Source organism: Heterodontus francisci, chromosome 13, assembly GCF_036365525.1.
Source record: "Heterodontus francisci isolate sHetFra1 chromosome 13, sHetFra1.hap1, whole genome shotgun sequence".
Classification (NCBI taxonomy): Eukaryota; Metazoa; Chordata; class Chondrichthyes; order Heterodontiformes; family Heterodontidae; genus Heterodontus; species Heterodontus francisci.
The window spans coordinates 86269538-86285924 of NC_090383.1; the positions used below are offsets into that span (position 1 = coordinate 86269538).

At 44.7% G+C, this 16387-nt stretch overlaps 1 long non-coding RNA gene across 10 annotated transcripts in view; it reads right to left on the reverse strand.

Moving 5' to 3' along the window:
• Positions 1-16387, reverse strand: part of LOC137376478 (uncharacterized) — a 193514-nt gene that overhangs the window by 33342 nt on the left and 143785 nt on the right. For 4 of the 10 annotated variants that reach the window (XR_010976233.1, XR_010976231.1, XR_010976227.1 and 1 more), the window contains 2 exons: positions 11917-12285; positions 6505-11242 (listed from right to left, as the gene is read on the reverse strand). The exons of 2 other annotated variants lie outside the window; for them this stretch is intronic. This is a non-coding gene — a long non-coding RNA (uncharacterized lncRNA). Of the gene's footprint in view, positions 1-5262; positions 5337-6504; positions 11243-11916; positions 12286-16387 lie in introns of those variants that run through there. 4 more of the 10 variants (XR_010976232.1, XR_010976228.1, XR_010976234.1 and 1 more) reach the window with 4 other exon arrangements.

Below are 16387 nucleotides of genomic sequence, written 5' to 3' on the forward strand. Positions count from 1 at the left end.
CAATTTCTGTATTGTTGATATGGCCGGGCACTCCAGCGTAGAGGTGCCCAGACAACAAGTGCTTTGGATCCCTGCCAGCTGGAGAATCTGTGGGGGCCCATAGGGCAGGGCAGAAATGTCAGATAGGACCATTACTTGATCTTTCAAGAAACCACCGGGATCTTCATTTGGAATCAGGACCTTCTGGCTGCCAATCTCCATCTGCAGTCAGAAGGTGTCAGTGCCCAAGATGCAAGAAGCCTGCAGCTGTGCCTCATTTTCCTGTTCCTTTAACTGGTGCTAGCCTTTGTCAGAGGGTGGCTCTGTGCCAGAGTTGTTCCTGTGCCATGATAATGGCATGGGACAAGCAATTCAGGTCTTCCTACATCTGGATAAGAGCAGCACACTCCAAACATAGAGAAGGAGGGGTGGTGGAGTGGGTGGTGAGGGTGGAAGTGGTGACAGGATAATCTGCCCAAAGAACTTTTGGAGTTTGACCTCACTCTGGTCCCTTTCCCTGACTTCAGGTGATCTCTGAAGCCAATTTCAATTTCCTCTTCTCTAAATCATTACAAAAAGAATGGAGGATGAGAGAAATCAAGACTGTGTTGGGGAGACAGGAAATCACAAATCCTGCTTGTAACCATGGAGCTGGCTGGGGATAGATTCCTCAAAGGCATTAACCCTTGAGAAGTATGGATATTTTAAATACACAGTCCCTTAGAACATCAGACAAAACTGACATTTCAATTTTATACACACTTGATCACAGCAATTGGAATAGATGCAAAATCCCTGACCACCAGGGAAAATGTTTGTACACAAAAGCCAATAAACCACCATAAAAATTGGATGTTCACTGGCTGCTTAAAATAAGGCATCTGTCATGGGTTTCAGAAGTACCCATGGAAACACAAAATAAATGATGACTCTTTTATTGTACTGTTGCCACAATGACTATGTTCAGCATGGGCCAAAATGAAATGATATGTTTTACTGTGCTTCTTTGGTATTATTTTTCTTAGAAAGGTATTTTGTTTTAAGTGAGGGAATGCACCAATTTGTTTTCTTTCTTCCTGTTTCTCAGCCATGCACCACAGATGAGCAGTTGCCCCTAGGCCTAATGAACTGAAGCTGGGGCATAAATGGCCAAACTCAACACCTCGTTGTTCCTTGTGACGGAAACCACACCTGCCAAATGGAAACATATTAATTTTGTCAGATGGAACACTATTTGAACCCTTTTACTGGACATTGCACTGAGCTTTTTTAAAAAAAGACCACAGAGTTGGACAGCTGAAACATGCCTGCACATTTACATTCTGAGAGGCAGTTGAATAGAGAGACAATGGAAGTGCTCACTGATTCAATTAACAAGATTGGTCTGAGCAATCATAATAAGCTTCATTGTCTGTGTAAGAGCCAGAGCTCCACACCCCACCGAGTGTGACTGGAGAACTTTGAGAATCAACAACTCTCGCAGATGATGCTGATTCAAACAAACATCTGGTCACATGACTTACCTGCTGGCCAGACTGGGAACTGTTTGAATTGTGCTTCACAGAAAGGCTTCGGGCAGACTGCAATTTGAAGACCAAGGAAAAGGAAGGTCCCTCTCTCTCTCTGTCTCTCTCTCAAGCAAAGTCCCAGGGACCCACGGAAGCCTCAAGACAGAAGACCTCTTCAGCCTTCTGGTACCAGAGAAGCAAGTTTGAAAGTGTGCATTGGGCCCCAGTGAGAACTACAAGACTGCAATTCCAACCAAGGACTTTACAGCAAAACTAAAGACAGTAACTGAATTCCATTTACTGCTCCAAACCCCCCCTTTAATTCTTTCTCCTCCTCTGTATCTATTTGTGTGTCTGTGTTTATCTCGTATGCATGCTAGCGTGGCGGCATCGTGTATTTTAATCATTTTAACCGAATTAGAGTGGTAAGGCTAATAAACTAACGTCTTTCTTGTTTGAACCTAAGAAAACCTGTCTGAGTGGTTCATTTACAATTACAATTAGAGCGCAGTGAGCAAGGACTCACTGAGACGGTAAGCTAAAAACACTGTGTTTTAAAAGATAAACCCTGTTACGGCCAAACAAGGAAAGGGGCACGAGGGGAGCCTGAGACCCCTTCCTCACCCGGTTGTAACATTTCTGTGCATTGAACTTTCTATATGCTGAGGTACAGGTCACCAGCAAGACAGGATTTGAGCCACAATTCAAATCTGGACTAATATAAATTCTCTATTTTCTTCTAAGCAGGTGTGATAGATGATCTTTCATTCTGTTTCGTGGCACTGTACCATAGCAGGGAAAAGAAAGACTTGCATTTATATAGTGCCTTTCATGACCACTGGATGCCCCAAAGTGCTTTACAGTCAATTTTTTTTTATTCATTCACGGTGTTGTGGGCATTGCTGCCTAGGCCAGCATTTATTGCCCATCCCTAATTGCCCTTGAGAAGGTGGTGGTGAGCTGTCTTCTTGAACCGCTGCAGTCCATGTGAGGTAGGTACACCCACAGTGCTGTTAGGAAGGGAGTTCCAGGATTTTGACTCAGCGACAGTGAAGGAACGACGATATAGTTCCAAGTCAGGATGGTGTGTGGCTTGGAGGGGAACTTGCAGGTGGTGGTGTTCCCAACCATTTGCTGCCCTTGTCCTTCTAGGTGGTAGAGGTTGCGGTTTTGGAAGGTGCTGTCCAAGGAGCCTTGGTGCATTGCTGCAGTGCATCTTGTAGATGGTACACACTGCTGCCACTGTGCGTCGGTGGTGGAGGGAGTGAATGGGGTGCCAATCAAGCGGGCTACTTTATCCTGGATGGTGTTGAGCTTCTTGAGTGTTGTTGGAGCTGCTCCCATCCAGGCAAGTGGAGAGTATTCCATCACACTCCTGACTTGTGCCTTTTAGATGGTGAACAGGTTTTGGAGAATCAGGAGGTGAGTTACTCGCCGTAGGATTCCGAGCCTTTGACCTGCTCTTGTAGCCATGGTATTTATATGGCTACTCCAGTTCAGTTTCTGGTCAATGGTAACCCCTCAGGATGTTGATAGTGTAATTAAATACTTTTGAAGTGCAGCCACCGCTATAATGTAGGAAACTCGGTGGCCAATTTGCACACAGCAAGCTCCCACAAACAGCAAGGTAATAATAACTAGATTGTCTGTTTTTCTGCTGTTGATTTAGAGATAAGTATTGGCCAGGACTCCGGGGATAACTCCCCTGCTGTTCTTCGAAATAGTGCTGTGGGATCTTTTATGTTCACCTGAGAGAGCAGATGGGGCCTCAGTTTAACATCTCAATACAGAAGACAACACTTCTGGCAATGCAGCACTCCCTCAGTACTGGAGCACTGCCTTGATTTTTGTGCTCAAGTCCTGGAGTGGGACTTGCACTCACAACCTTGTGACTCAGAAGCAAGAGTGCTACCAACTTAGCCACAGCTGATACAGGACACAGGGTGGGAGAGGTGATATCAAATATTTTTTGGCGAAGAAACAGAGCAGATTGAGGTTGAAATACTTTCAGCAAATTGTCTTAAAAGCTAATCAGTAAATCAGTGATCAATCTTGCTTTGAACTTGTGCATTATATGTTGAGCGTTTTTACAGTAATGAATGCAGAACTATGAGTAGTATTTGTACAGGACACAGGGGGGCGTGGGAGTCCAGTGACTGCAGCAATAGAGCATTCAAATGCCAGTCAGAATCCCCGCTTTAACTGAAATTAGAACTTGCCTGCCCTGATTTAATAATTTTAACTATTAATGGCCAGATTACTAGATGGGCAACTCTATTTTACAGAATTATGGGAGGGTGGGATTAAATTGGATTAATCTTAATCATTAAGAATGACCCTGGAAGTGTATAAGCAAATTTGTTTCCCTCTCTGCTGAAAGAAGAAATATAATAGTACCTTACAATGCTTTGCTTACATCTAATTCTGGCTACAAAGCCACCACTTCCCTCTTCAGTAATTATATCAAATAGTGGCACCTTCCTCTTCGATACCACTGCTACCCTTTCATCAGTGTTCCCTCTACTAACTTACTAATCACAACGATGATTATCAGTATCCAAAAACCTCAACGGCTTTGATGACATCCAGGGGCTAGTTTTTAATGAGGTATGAGTAGGGTGATAGATTGTTGGGACGAAGCATGAAAGCATTAAACATCCATAGATTTGCTCTCGGTATTTCTACCTTTCAAAAACAGTAGTAAAATATGTAAGCAAAAAGTGAAGTAAAATGGACCACTTTAACATATTAAGGCATTGATGAGGAATTTACACAGCCTTCCACAGTCATGGATATGTATTGAAAGGCATTTATTTGTCCTGAAGTCGGGACTGGGGTTAGTGAGATAACAAAGGTAAATTATGAGAAGCAAGAAAGCAGCTAATGCTGTAGACATTTTTGATCAAAACGTGCCATAGTGGCATTGTTGAGCATATTGTGGTGTTTGAGGAGAGAAAGATCCAGGAAGACAGGGGGTATAGTTTGCTTATGAATGGTAGCATGTACTGAGCTGTTCAGAGGGTCTGCTGCCCTAGTCAGTTACTTGAATATGACATTCAAAGCAGTGATTGGTGATATGTAGGCTCACCTAGCAGGTTGACACTGTTAAACCATCTTGTCCATGTCGACCTGCAGAGATGGTTAACTCTCTGCGCTGCCAGTGGTGGTATAAGCCACTGCTGTCTTAAATGTTTCTGACTAAATGGACCTTCATGACATCCACAAAGGACAGCTCAGGAGTCAAACTCTTGGCCTGTTATTTCTCCTTTAAGAAGGTCAAGGAAACTTTGTACAGCCACTCATGGAGTTATATATACCTTAACTGGAAACAGCAGCAGCCCAGCAGCCACAGGCAGATGTGTGAACTCTGTAATTGGGTGGGGGCATATTGGCCCTGAAATTCTGCAGGGGTTTTCGCAACTGCTTGCTGCAACTGCAGTAGGAGGCCAGTAGAATCCCCAAAGAAATGGCATAAATGGAAGTGCGTATCTGGTTGATAGACTTCTTCAAGCTGCTCAATATGTGCATGGAAGTAAGAAGTCAATATGGTCCTCTTGCTGTAACACAATCCTTTTGAAAGCTTATCTGTATTCCCATACAACTTTCTATGAGCACATAGCATTCCAATCCTCTGTATCAGTTGGCCACCCATCAAACCACTATCACTGCTGCCCCTTCATCACCGCTGCTTAGTGCCTCTCCCCGTGTGTTTCAATCCCTTTTGATACCTACATCTCTGTAGTATGTGCAACTGTGCTAGTACCTGTTGAAGTAAAGGTGGTTGCAAAAGACCCTTAGTTGTGTGGTGCTTTTTGGGCGTGGCTGGTGGTCTACTGGGCTCCTCATGGTCTATGAAAGTAGCAAAATAGCATGTTATGAGTATATATGTACACTTTATCTATTTAAGTATTATAGTGTCATTATGTATACTACTAGGCACCTTTGCATAAGCAAACATATAACATATAATGCCATCATATAACATATCCTGCAGATCACGGACTTTCTACTTTATGCAGTTCTTATCACTAATGCTGTTCTCTTTCCCAATCTTTACAGATCCAATGACTTCCAAACTGTTCCTCCCCCAAACAATCGACCATTGTTTGCACATATGGGATTAGTACTTTCAGATCTGATGGGCCATCACCTGTACACTGTGCCCTTTTATTATGTGTGAGCTTTGCCTTTAAACATAAAGTGCAGTTCAGACTGAGACACAGTGATTTGGCCCATAGAAATTCCTTCCTGGAATCCATCCAGTATCCCAATATGGCATTTATAATGTGATTTGTAAAAGTCTGCTATTTTTCACTTCTAATACCTTACTTGTGACATTCTTGCTAACACTTCATTGTGTCAGTGAAGCATTTTTGCCCATATAACTTCTACAATTGCAACTTTCCCTCTCGTGTATGCTTGTCCCAATAACAATAGTCACTGCATTCAAAAAGTTAAATATTATGTGGAGCACCTTGACATGGTGTTATATAATTGCAAGTATTACAACATACTCTTTTTCCTGTACTCCTATGCTGAAGTACTATTCATGCCTTAAATCTGTACTTCCCTTTAAGTCATGCAACATTCTTCTAGACCTCCTTCCAGCTCTCCAAATCATGGAAACGGGTTTAATGCTGTCTGTAATGCATTGCCAGACTTTACAGTTACATGCTGGGAGCGGGCTTATCCTGTCAGCAATATTCTTGTGTTGTTCTAGGACAATATTCACCAACATATGCAGAGCTATATCATTAAAAAAAGAGCTTTGTATTGCTGCTGCTGGGCAATTTGTGGCTGCCTGTTGCACAGTTCCCGTTGAATTATGGGATGTTTCAAAATTTATAGGACTTGGGCAGCTAACCAGCAGTTCAGAAACACTGAAAAAACATTATTACAGGTACATCATGATTGAGTTCTTTTGTTAGTAAATCACATTTCTCACAATTGGTATTTAAGAATGGCACACACACCCAGTTTTATTAAAATGGTTGACAAACATGTTTTTTTCACCCATTTTTATTTTGGTCATAAGAGTGTTGGCATTCCTGTTATCTAGACACAACAGTTGGAAAACAGTTGTTTCTAACCAAGTATTTTTAAACCTGAAAATCCAGTTGCCAGAATTTATGTTCTGTCTGAATATCAATTTCCCTCACCTGAATGAGTCACCAGATGGCGCTGTGCTTGGTATTGAAAGATAATTGAAAAGAGAGAAATTATAGTATTGCATTGGGCATGGAGTGGGGTGGGGGGTGGGGTGGGGGATGGCTGGAGGTGAAGGGGGGGAGAAAATCAGGTAACTCTGCTGCCCTCTGAACTCTATGATGACTGCACAATTTGATTCATGGAGTCCTATGAGTTAGCGTTAAATTAACCAAACCAATTCAACCTTCTGCACACACAGATCTGAGGGACTTTTTCAAAGGGCAAAGTACTATGCAAATAAATAGTAGATTGCAATTGTCTGTTGCTAATTATTTGAGAAACATGAGCTGCTTTAACATCAAAAGCTGCATCCTCTTTTTAATTTAGTTATTTGTTTCAGTAGGATAGCTTTTTAATCTAACCCAAATGAAGGCAGATATTAAATCAGAAAAATCTGAAGAATGTGTTTATGCATAATCAGCTTTGTAATTCAAAAGCTTGTGGTCTCCACAGGAAACCAAGGTCTAAAGCTGGGAGCACAGTATCACTGTAAATCTCATTTATGTGACCCAATGTTTGAAAAATTTAAACACATGATGGACAACACCTCCAGAGTTTGCTCCTATCCTTTTTAACATTTTAGCAGCCGTGAAATTTGATCAGTGACGGTGAGCAATGTTTATAGGAACCTGACGTTTCTTTAAAAGTTTTAAAGGGTTTCTTTCCGAAACTGGTCATGAATCACTTTTTTTGTTACAGCAAAAGTAAATCTTCTGCTTCAACTACTACCATCAGCTTTCTTATAACTAATTTCCTCTGCCTTAGAGACACAGACCTAGAAATTCAGGTGTACAATGGGTGTCCAATGGTCCAGTGTGGTGTGTGTGCATTTATTCCATACAGGATGTGCATTACCTACCATATTGGATCTGGCTTCTCCATAGGCATTCAGGGCACATGCCTTAAGTATTAAAATGCCTCATTAAAATATCTAAATAAGAATCCTATGCTTGTTTTGTAAAATTAGTTCACTCCAGTGCCTGACTCAACGTGTGATAAACTCGCTCAGCAAGTCGTGGCACCAATAGGCAGGAAGGACCCTTCAGCGGCACTATTTAAAGGGTTCAAACACTACGTTAGTTGTTACTTTGTCCTTATTTAGGGTGCTGGCTAATGTCTGGGTGTTTGGCTATTTTCTGCTTTCTGCGACTGATTTCTCACTTCTGCTAACAACATTTTGTTGCTCTGGGACTGCTTTTGTCTGCCTTCAAATAGGTGGACTGGTAGGTTTGATTTTGGGGCTGGAAAATGAGGGGAAGCGCCTAAGAAAATAGGAGAGAACAGGAGCAGAGGGAGGAGGAGGGTATTGTGCAGGAGGCCATACCCACTGTGGGTTTTCAGGGAGCATTTCTCCTATCTTAATTTCACTGAGCAGCAATGTGTGAGGCACCTTCATTTCACTAGGGAGGCTATCACTGAGCTATGTCACCTGATACAATGATAACTGAAGCCTCAAAACAGGCCATGAACGCTGCTTGTGGCTGTCCAAATCAATGTGGATCTTAAATTTTATGCCAGTTCCAGGCTGCATCTGACATCTCTCCATTTGCTGTTCACTGTTGTATTAGGGAGCTGACCAAGGCTAGTAGTGACAACTACATTACTTTCCCAATGGATAGAGCAAAGCAGAAGAGAGAGCATTAGGTTTTGCCTGCATTGCAGGCTTCCCAGAGTTCATGGTGCCTTAGACTACAGCTACATTGCTATGTGTGTACCTCATTATCATCCTGGCATTTTCTGAATAGAAAGTGTTTACACTCCCTCAACATCCAGCTTGTTTGTGACCGCGAGCCGCACATCATTCAGCTCTGTGCCCAGTTTGCTGGCAATATGATGATTTGTTCATCCTCCGCCAGTCCTCTGTGACGTGTTTGTTCTGACCAGGTTGTCAAGCCACAGGCTGGCTACTGGACAACAAGTTTATCTCCTTCATATCTGACTCCACGACTCCTGTCAGGAACCCAGGCATAGCTACAGAGAGCCCTGCCGCTCCTGAAACACCAGAGGAGGAAAGGCAGGAGCAACATTAATCGCTGGTGTCCCTCATGGCCAGAGCTCTTAGAGAGCAGTTTATCCAAAAGCCTTTCATGAGAACGTGCCTCCCATCCCAATTCCTATGGGCTGCTAGCTGTGGCCTCCTGCTGTCAGTCTTAGTCCCACTGACCACCCAGGTACTGAATCTGGCTCGCTGTCAAGTGGAGTTCCAGAAACTTTTATTTAAAGGGGGCCCTGTCATTAAGGTTGGCCATGCCTCCACGTCTCTGGTTGTGCCACCCACTAATGGGCTTGCTTGCAACATTTCCACTCCCATTTAATATTGCAACCTTAATATCAGATTCACAAACCTCCATTATGCTGACCAGGCATGTCAAAATGGACCAGAGCAGGAGGAAGGTTCCCCAAAGGCTCAGAAAGCTCTTATGTCATGTGGTTCAGAATCATTCACACCAGATAAGTTCCAGGTTCGATCATTAGCTCATTCTGCTTTAGCAGCTCTCAACCACAGTGGGAAGGGAAAATATAGAGAAGAAAGTTGCACAATTTAGGCCAATGGTCCTAGGCTACACAGAGAGAAAATTTGACCTGAGTTCCAGCTCTGGATTGATATCTAGTAATCCTTATTAAAAGTGAAGATGTCAGTGAGAACAGTGTCAGCTATGATGGCTCCATCAGCATCAGTGTCAGCTGTGGCTCAGTTAGTAGCACTCTCATCTCTGAGTCACAAGGTTGTGGGTTCCCACTTCAGTGACTTGAGGGAGTTCTCCACTGATGGAGGTGCTGTCCTTCAGATGAGACGTTAAACCTGCCCTCTCAGGTGGATGTGAATGATCCCATAGCATTATTGGATGAAGAGCAGGAGAGTTCTCCTTGGTGTTCTAACCAACATTTATCCCTCAACTAACATAATTAAAATGGGTTATCTCCTCATTATCACATTTTGAGACCTTGCCATGCACAAATTGACGAACACATTTCTTACATCGTAAAAGTGGTTACACTTCAAAAATATTTCATTTGGGATGTCCTGAGGTTGTGAAATGCACTTTATTTCTTTCTTTGGCCTCCTTGTCTCGAGAGACAATGGGTAAGCACCTAGAGGTGGTCAGTAGTTTGTGAAGCAGCGCCTGGAGTGGCTATGAAGGCCAATTCTAGAGTGACAGACTCTTCCACAGGTGCTGCAGATAAAATTGGTTGTCGGGGCTGTTACACAGTTGGCTCTCTCCTTGCGCTTCTGTCTTTTTTCCTGCCAACTGCTAAGTCTCTTCGACTCGCCACTCTTTAGCCCCGCCTTTATGGCTGTCTGCGATCACTGGCAACTGACTCCCACGACTTGTGGTCAATGTCACAGGACTTCATGTCACATTTGCAGACGTCTTTAAAGCGGAGACGTGAACGGCTGGTGGGTCTGATACCAGTGAGGAGCTAGCTGTTACAATGTGTCCTTGGAGATCCTGCCATCTTCCATGTGGCTCACATGGCCAAGCCATCTCAAGCGCCGCTGGCTCAGTAGGGTGTATATGCTGGGGGTGTTGGCCGCCTTGAGGACTTCTGCATTGGAGATACGGTCCTGCCATCTGATGCCAAGGATTCTCCGGAGGCAGCGAAGATGGAATGAATTGAGACGTCGCTCTTGGCTGACATACGTTGTCCAGGCCTCGTTGCCGTAGAGCAAGGTACTGAGGACACAGGCTTGAAACACTCGGACTTTTGTGTTCCATGTCAGTGTGCCATTTTCCCACACCCTCTTGACCAGTCTGGACATACCAGCGGAAGCCTTTCCCATGCACATGTTGATTTCTGCATCGAGAGGCAGGTTACTGGTGATAGTTGAGCCTAGGTAGGTGAACTCTTAAACCACTTCCAGAGCGTGGTCGCTGATATTGATGGATGGAGCATTTCTGACGTCCTGTTCCATGATGTTCGTTTTCTTGAGGCTGATGGTTAGGCCAAATTCGTTGCAGGCAGCTGCAATCCTGTCAATGAGTCTCTGCAGACACTCTTCTGTGTGGGATGTTAATGTAGCATTGTCAGCAAAGTGGAGTTCCCTGATGAGGACCTTCCGTACTTTGGTCTTCGCTCTAAGATGGGCAAGGTTGAACAACCTGCGATCTGATCTTGTGTGGAGGAAAATTCCTTCTTCTGAAGACTTGAACGCATGTGAGAGCAGCAGGGAGAAGAAAATCCCAAACAGTGTGGGTGCGAGAACACAGCCCTGTTTCACGCCACTAAGGATAGGAAAGGAGTCTGATGAGGCACCACTATGCTGAGTTGTGCCCTTCATATTGTCATGGAATGAGTAGCTTTGGTGGACATCTGATCTTTGCTAGTAGGCTGAAGCAACCATGTCTGCTGACAAGGTCAAAGGCTTTGGTGAGATCTATGAAAGCAACGTAGAGGGACATCTGTTGTTCGCGGCATTTCTCCTGTAACTGGCGAAGGGAGAACAGCATGTCAATGGTGGATCTCTCTGCTCGAAATGGGCTACAGAAACGTAAGTCCATGAATGACTAGCCCACCAAGGTACTAAAGGACTGGCGTGTCAGTGTCTTCAAGGGCATATGAGTAAGGGAAAAAAATAACAAAGAATTGGTTGAGTGACACAATTTAGAATCTTAAAAAATCAAATTAGAAACTACTTTGAAGCTTATTTTGAATTATTCTTATCTCCAGTTCTTGTCATTTAATAAAAACAGAAAATGCTGGAAAAAAATGTGAAGAGAGTCCCAGTTCTGATGAAAGGTCATCGACCTGAAACATTTTACACCCCCTCAAATGAGCGAGCTGGTGGCGGGGTAGGGGGGAGGCATAAAATTGAGTGGGAAGCCGGGGATGGGTGGGGTGGAGGGCGCCGTTCCGACCCCTCCCACCCCCACTGCAACTTTATGCAGGGCAGCAGCAAGAAACAGTCCATCCTCCCCAGGCCAATCAAGGCCCTTAAGTGGCCAATTAACTGGCACTTAAGGGCCTCTGTTCACCGACATGGATATTTTACCCTTGGCTGGCGGGCGACTGAGGCCTCAAAAGCCCAGCCTGGTGAAACCAAGCAGCCTTCTTGCAGCCTTTGGGGCCCTCCTGATTATGCAAACTGTGCCCCACGGAGAGCCACCCCCAAAGCCCCAACCACCCCCAATGCACAACTCACCCCCTGCCCCCCTAACTGACCCCCCTTTGCCTCTGTGGAGCCCGACCGATTGTCCCCAGCGAGGCCCTAAAAACTTACCTTAGTTCCGGGCCCATTCTTCATCTTGCTTCTGTCGGCTGGGTGTAGTCTCAGCAGTGGCCACTGCACCTGTTTTCTGCCTCAAGGAGTTGGAAGTCCCGCCCAAGGCCAATTAAAGGCCTGGGAGCGAAAAATCCTGGTCTGGCTCCTCAAGCCCAGAGGAGGGGGGCTCGCCACCAACATTTCGGCCAGTGGATAGGGCCTCCCGCCCAATGAAAAATTCTGGCCAATAGCTCTGCTTCTCTCTCCATAGATGTTGCCTGACCTACTGAATGTTTCCAACATTTTCTGTTTTTATTTCAGCTTTCCAGTATTTGCAGCGTTTTTCTTCTGTTTTATTGTCATTCATGTTTATTGTTACCTTCAAATCTAGAACAAGGAAGATCAGAGTTTAAAGAGGGACAGCAATCATTAGCAACACCACAACATGTGCAGAAGTGCTTGATTCTGGTTGTTGTGTGAATTAAATAGGATAGATGACTATGTATACTAGGGATTGGAGAGAATATAATGGCTGGATTTGGAAAGAGATGGATTTCAGGGAGGAATTCAGCAATAACTATGGTGCATTTCTGATGAAGGTCATTAGCTTCGCCTCTTAATGTCACTTTTTGACTGACTCACTGCAATAGCAGGAATCCATATCAATGACATCACAAAAACACAGGCCCTTTCACTACAATTCCGTTTCAATCATCCAAACCCATTCCCACTCAGACATTTCAGGAATTTCCATTATTTTCAATGGGAATTCACAGCATGTTTTCTTTTTCACTATTTTGGATGTTAAGATAAACAGAATTCTTAGGAATGCTGTCTGTATTAATCTGGTTTTCATTTACCATTTGCCCAGGAGTGATGAGATCAGGAGTGAAATATTTCAGTACAAACCATTCTTAGTCAATCACAGCTTATTTGGAAAATCAAATTTGTTACAGTTAAATTCACAAAACAACTCATTGAAAAACATGAAACAAATAACTCTGCAATATGCATTAGAGCATGCCAGGATCCAGTACAAGGAGGAAATCCCATAGTGAAATATTTATTATGTATACAATATTTTCTAACACTTATTGTGATAAGATCTGTCAAGCTAAACTACAAAGCCTTCTTTCTCCATTTTGATAAACCACAATGACATAGTACACCTCCTTATTAGATTTTTTTCTGATCTGCATGTTCTCTTTCTTTGGACCACATAATTTGAGTAAACTACCACTGATTTGCTTAATATAAGCTAGATACAAAAGGGGGAGTTTTAACTCACTCAAAGCCCATTCACTTGCAGAGTTAAAATTGGGCATACAGTTTCTGAAATTCAAGTGGTTTCTCAAAAAAGAATGTTTGTCCCCTTTGGAGAATTACACTGTGTTCAATATGGTTCAGATGTCTGCTCACTCATCCTTAATCTAAAGCCTTTAATGTTCCTCAAGTTGCCAGTTCATGCTTTGTGATTTATAGCCAGGGATTTATTGATTTAAGAAATGGTTTAATTTCAGTTGAAGCCAGGATATTCCTTACGGTATTGAAAAACGCCACTTCTTGCATTAATACCACAACAATATCATTGCATACATTAGCTTAGAGGAGTCTCTTCACAATGGTTCAAGTGTCTGAATGATGTTGGCAGGTTTCAGATTTCATTAACAGTAACTGCTTTGTGTATGAGCAATTTTACACCAAATCAGGACATCCTATATACTTCACGTGTTATCCAACTGGGCATGCTTCTTAAGTGTTTCTAGGTGACTAGGAGTGTAGTTGTAACACACAGGGGAGCTGATCTCTATACTGAAGGGACCTATTTTTCACCAGCTGCTGCTGATTATTCATGCCCACTTTGCTTAACTTCTCAGAGAAAAAAAAGTGCTTTAAATCAAGACTTGACGAAATAAGATTAAAAGAGGAACCAACAGCAATGCTATTACACGGCTGGGAAAAGTTTGAATGTGTAGCTGCGCTAAGTAAATCTTTAGTACAGGCTTTTCATTTCAGCCACCACTGGAATTTCGCATGAAAAGAGAAGATGCTGGAAATTGGTCAATAAGCATGAGAGAAAAATAGATTCATTTCAGGTGTGTCTCTGCATAATAGTTGAGATATGATAAAGAGCCTCATCTGAAATGTTAACCTATATTTTTCATTCAGATGCTGATCAGCCTTCTGTGCATTTATAGCACTTTCTTTGTTTATTTCAAATTCGCAGAATCTGTGGGCTGAATTTAGTGCGAACGGTGCAGATCTTGGTGGTGGTACTGGAAGTGGGTGCTGTTGCCGCACGAGTGAAATGTGGCCAGTCGACCATAATTACGTAGCAGCCAGCCAAGTAAGGAAGAGGAGGCATGGGGCCCATGTAGTTAAACAGCAGAGGCAGGAACTGAGGCTCCGAACAGCAGGTGCTGGTGCCATATTTAAAGAGCTGCCAGCCCTGAATTCACTGCTGCCTGGTTTAAAGGAGTGCCATCCTGAGTGCTCTGAAGATCTCTGCTGCTGCCTCTGCTCCCAGATAGGTAAGGAGCTGAATGCTAGTCTGCAGCGACCATGGCTGAAGGAAGACTCCAGGTGGTTCCATGGTTTAGCAATGCCTCCCTGCGGTTTCTCCTCCAGGTTGCAAGGGAAAGGAGGGAGGTTCTGTTCTTGAGGGATGGGGGGAGGAGACCTGCTCGCCTGACCAAGCAACCCTGGCTGAAGATAGTGGAGGAGATCAACAGCTGTGGGGTCACCCCCAGGACTTGGATCCAGTGCAGGAAGTGGGTCAATGACCTGATCTGGGTTGCTAAGGAGAGAACTTTAAATACTTTTGACCATTTGGGCATTGCCTGTGGCAGAGCGAGAGGGAGTGTTTGGTGGAAAGGGAGTGTCCATCCAATGGTACATTGGGGAAGCGCAGCAGGACATGCTGCCTGAGACTTGATTTCAACTTGGTGAGAGATGGACGCCAGTCATTGTATAACTCCATACAGTCCCTCGAAAGGGACCACATGCATGCATGTGCCCCCATCATGGACTGCTGGACTGCCATCATCAGAGATCTTGGGCTTGTTCCTGCCAGGAGTCCAACATTGTTCATTTTTGTGTCTGCAGGAGAAGACATTGCACAATTGAAAAAAGCATGCCAAGACCAGTGGTGGAGTGCCTTATCTCCATATCGTGAGCCTGATGGAGGAGGAGGCCGTCGAACTGGCAGGGCAGCGAGGTGGCTGCTCCATAGGTGATGGCGAGGACAGGGGTGCATAACCAAGAGAGTGAGTGAGCATATCCTGGGGCACAGGGGTGCATCTGATAAAATGAGCCATGCTGCTCATCTGTTCACCACTGCATAAATGGAGCTGTAGAGTAGGGGTGGTTGGAATGTCACAATGGGTAGATCTTAACCCTTCATTATCTCTGTTCTCTCATGCAGATCATGCTGAACAACAAGAACAAAGAGTTGGAGAGACTGGGGGACAGCTGGCAATCTCTGAGGAGGAGAAGGGAGCCTCAGAGGCTGCACTGTCACATCATTCCCCTGCACCCTCCACCAGCGCAGATACTCTCTCCTCAGTGGGTATCCATTTATGGTTAGATTCAGGGTCACAGCCTAGTGAGTACATCACAGACACACCAGAGCAGCTATGACAGCCGAGGCCACTGGAAGTCAGAGGACATGCAGAGGCCAGGCCTATGCTGAGCCTCAGACTGGGGTGTGCGGCTGGTGTTGCTGGCAACATGGGAAATGCTGCAGTTGCGAGAGCTAAGACAATATCTGGCAGAGATGGCAGAGGCAATGTGTACCTAAGCATGGACGATGGAGGATTCCATCTACGTCTTGGGTGCTGCACTGTCTCTAATGGGTATGTGTCTGGCTTCCTCCATCGAGACATTGGCGACTCTCATGGACAGCCAGATCCAGTAGACCAATCAGTGGCTGCTGGTGATGCATGCAGACCTGCACACCATCGCCTTGCCCATGAGCTCCATACAGCAGTGGTAAGTCAAGAGGGAGACGAGGCAGCTGCAGTCTCCACTAGGTCCATGTCCCTCTCAGGTCAGCAGGGAGGTACGAGTCTTCCTGATAAGGGAGGAGGAGCGGCTGCCTCCCACATCTGTGGACTCCTCCCAGGGTACTCCTGGTGTGGGTAGTAGCTCCTCAGCCCCTCTGCCAGTGACACCAGCGCCTCCATCATTCCTGATGACAGAGGGAGGCCCTGCACCTGTGCAGGTGACGCTCAGTGTACCAGGGCCCTCCATGCCTCAGGCAGCCAGAGGACGGCCGCCAAGGGCATCCCAAGCCACAGGACAGCTAGGTCAGCAGTCTGCCTCCACTTCGGCTGGTAGGATGTAGGAACACCCAGAAGAGATTTAAGAAGAGCACTGAGATGCACTTGGGGTTCACACGTGAATGTTTAGTTGACATGGAAAGGGTTGAGTTTGGTGTCTCGCGGAATAAAGAAGTACTATTATGTCACAACATCTTCCTCCTTTCATT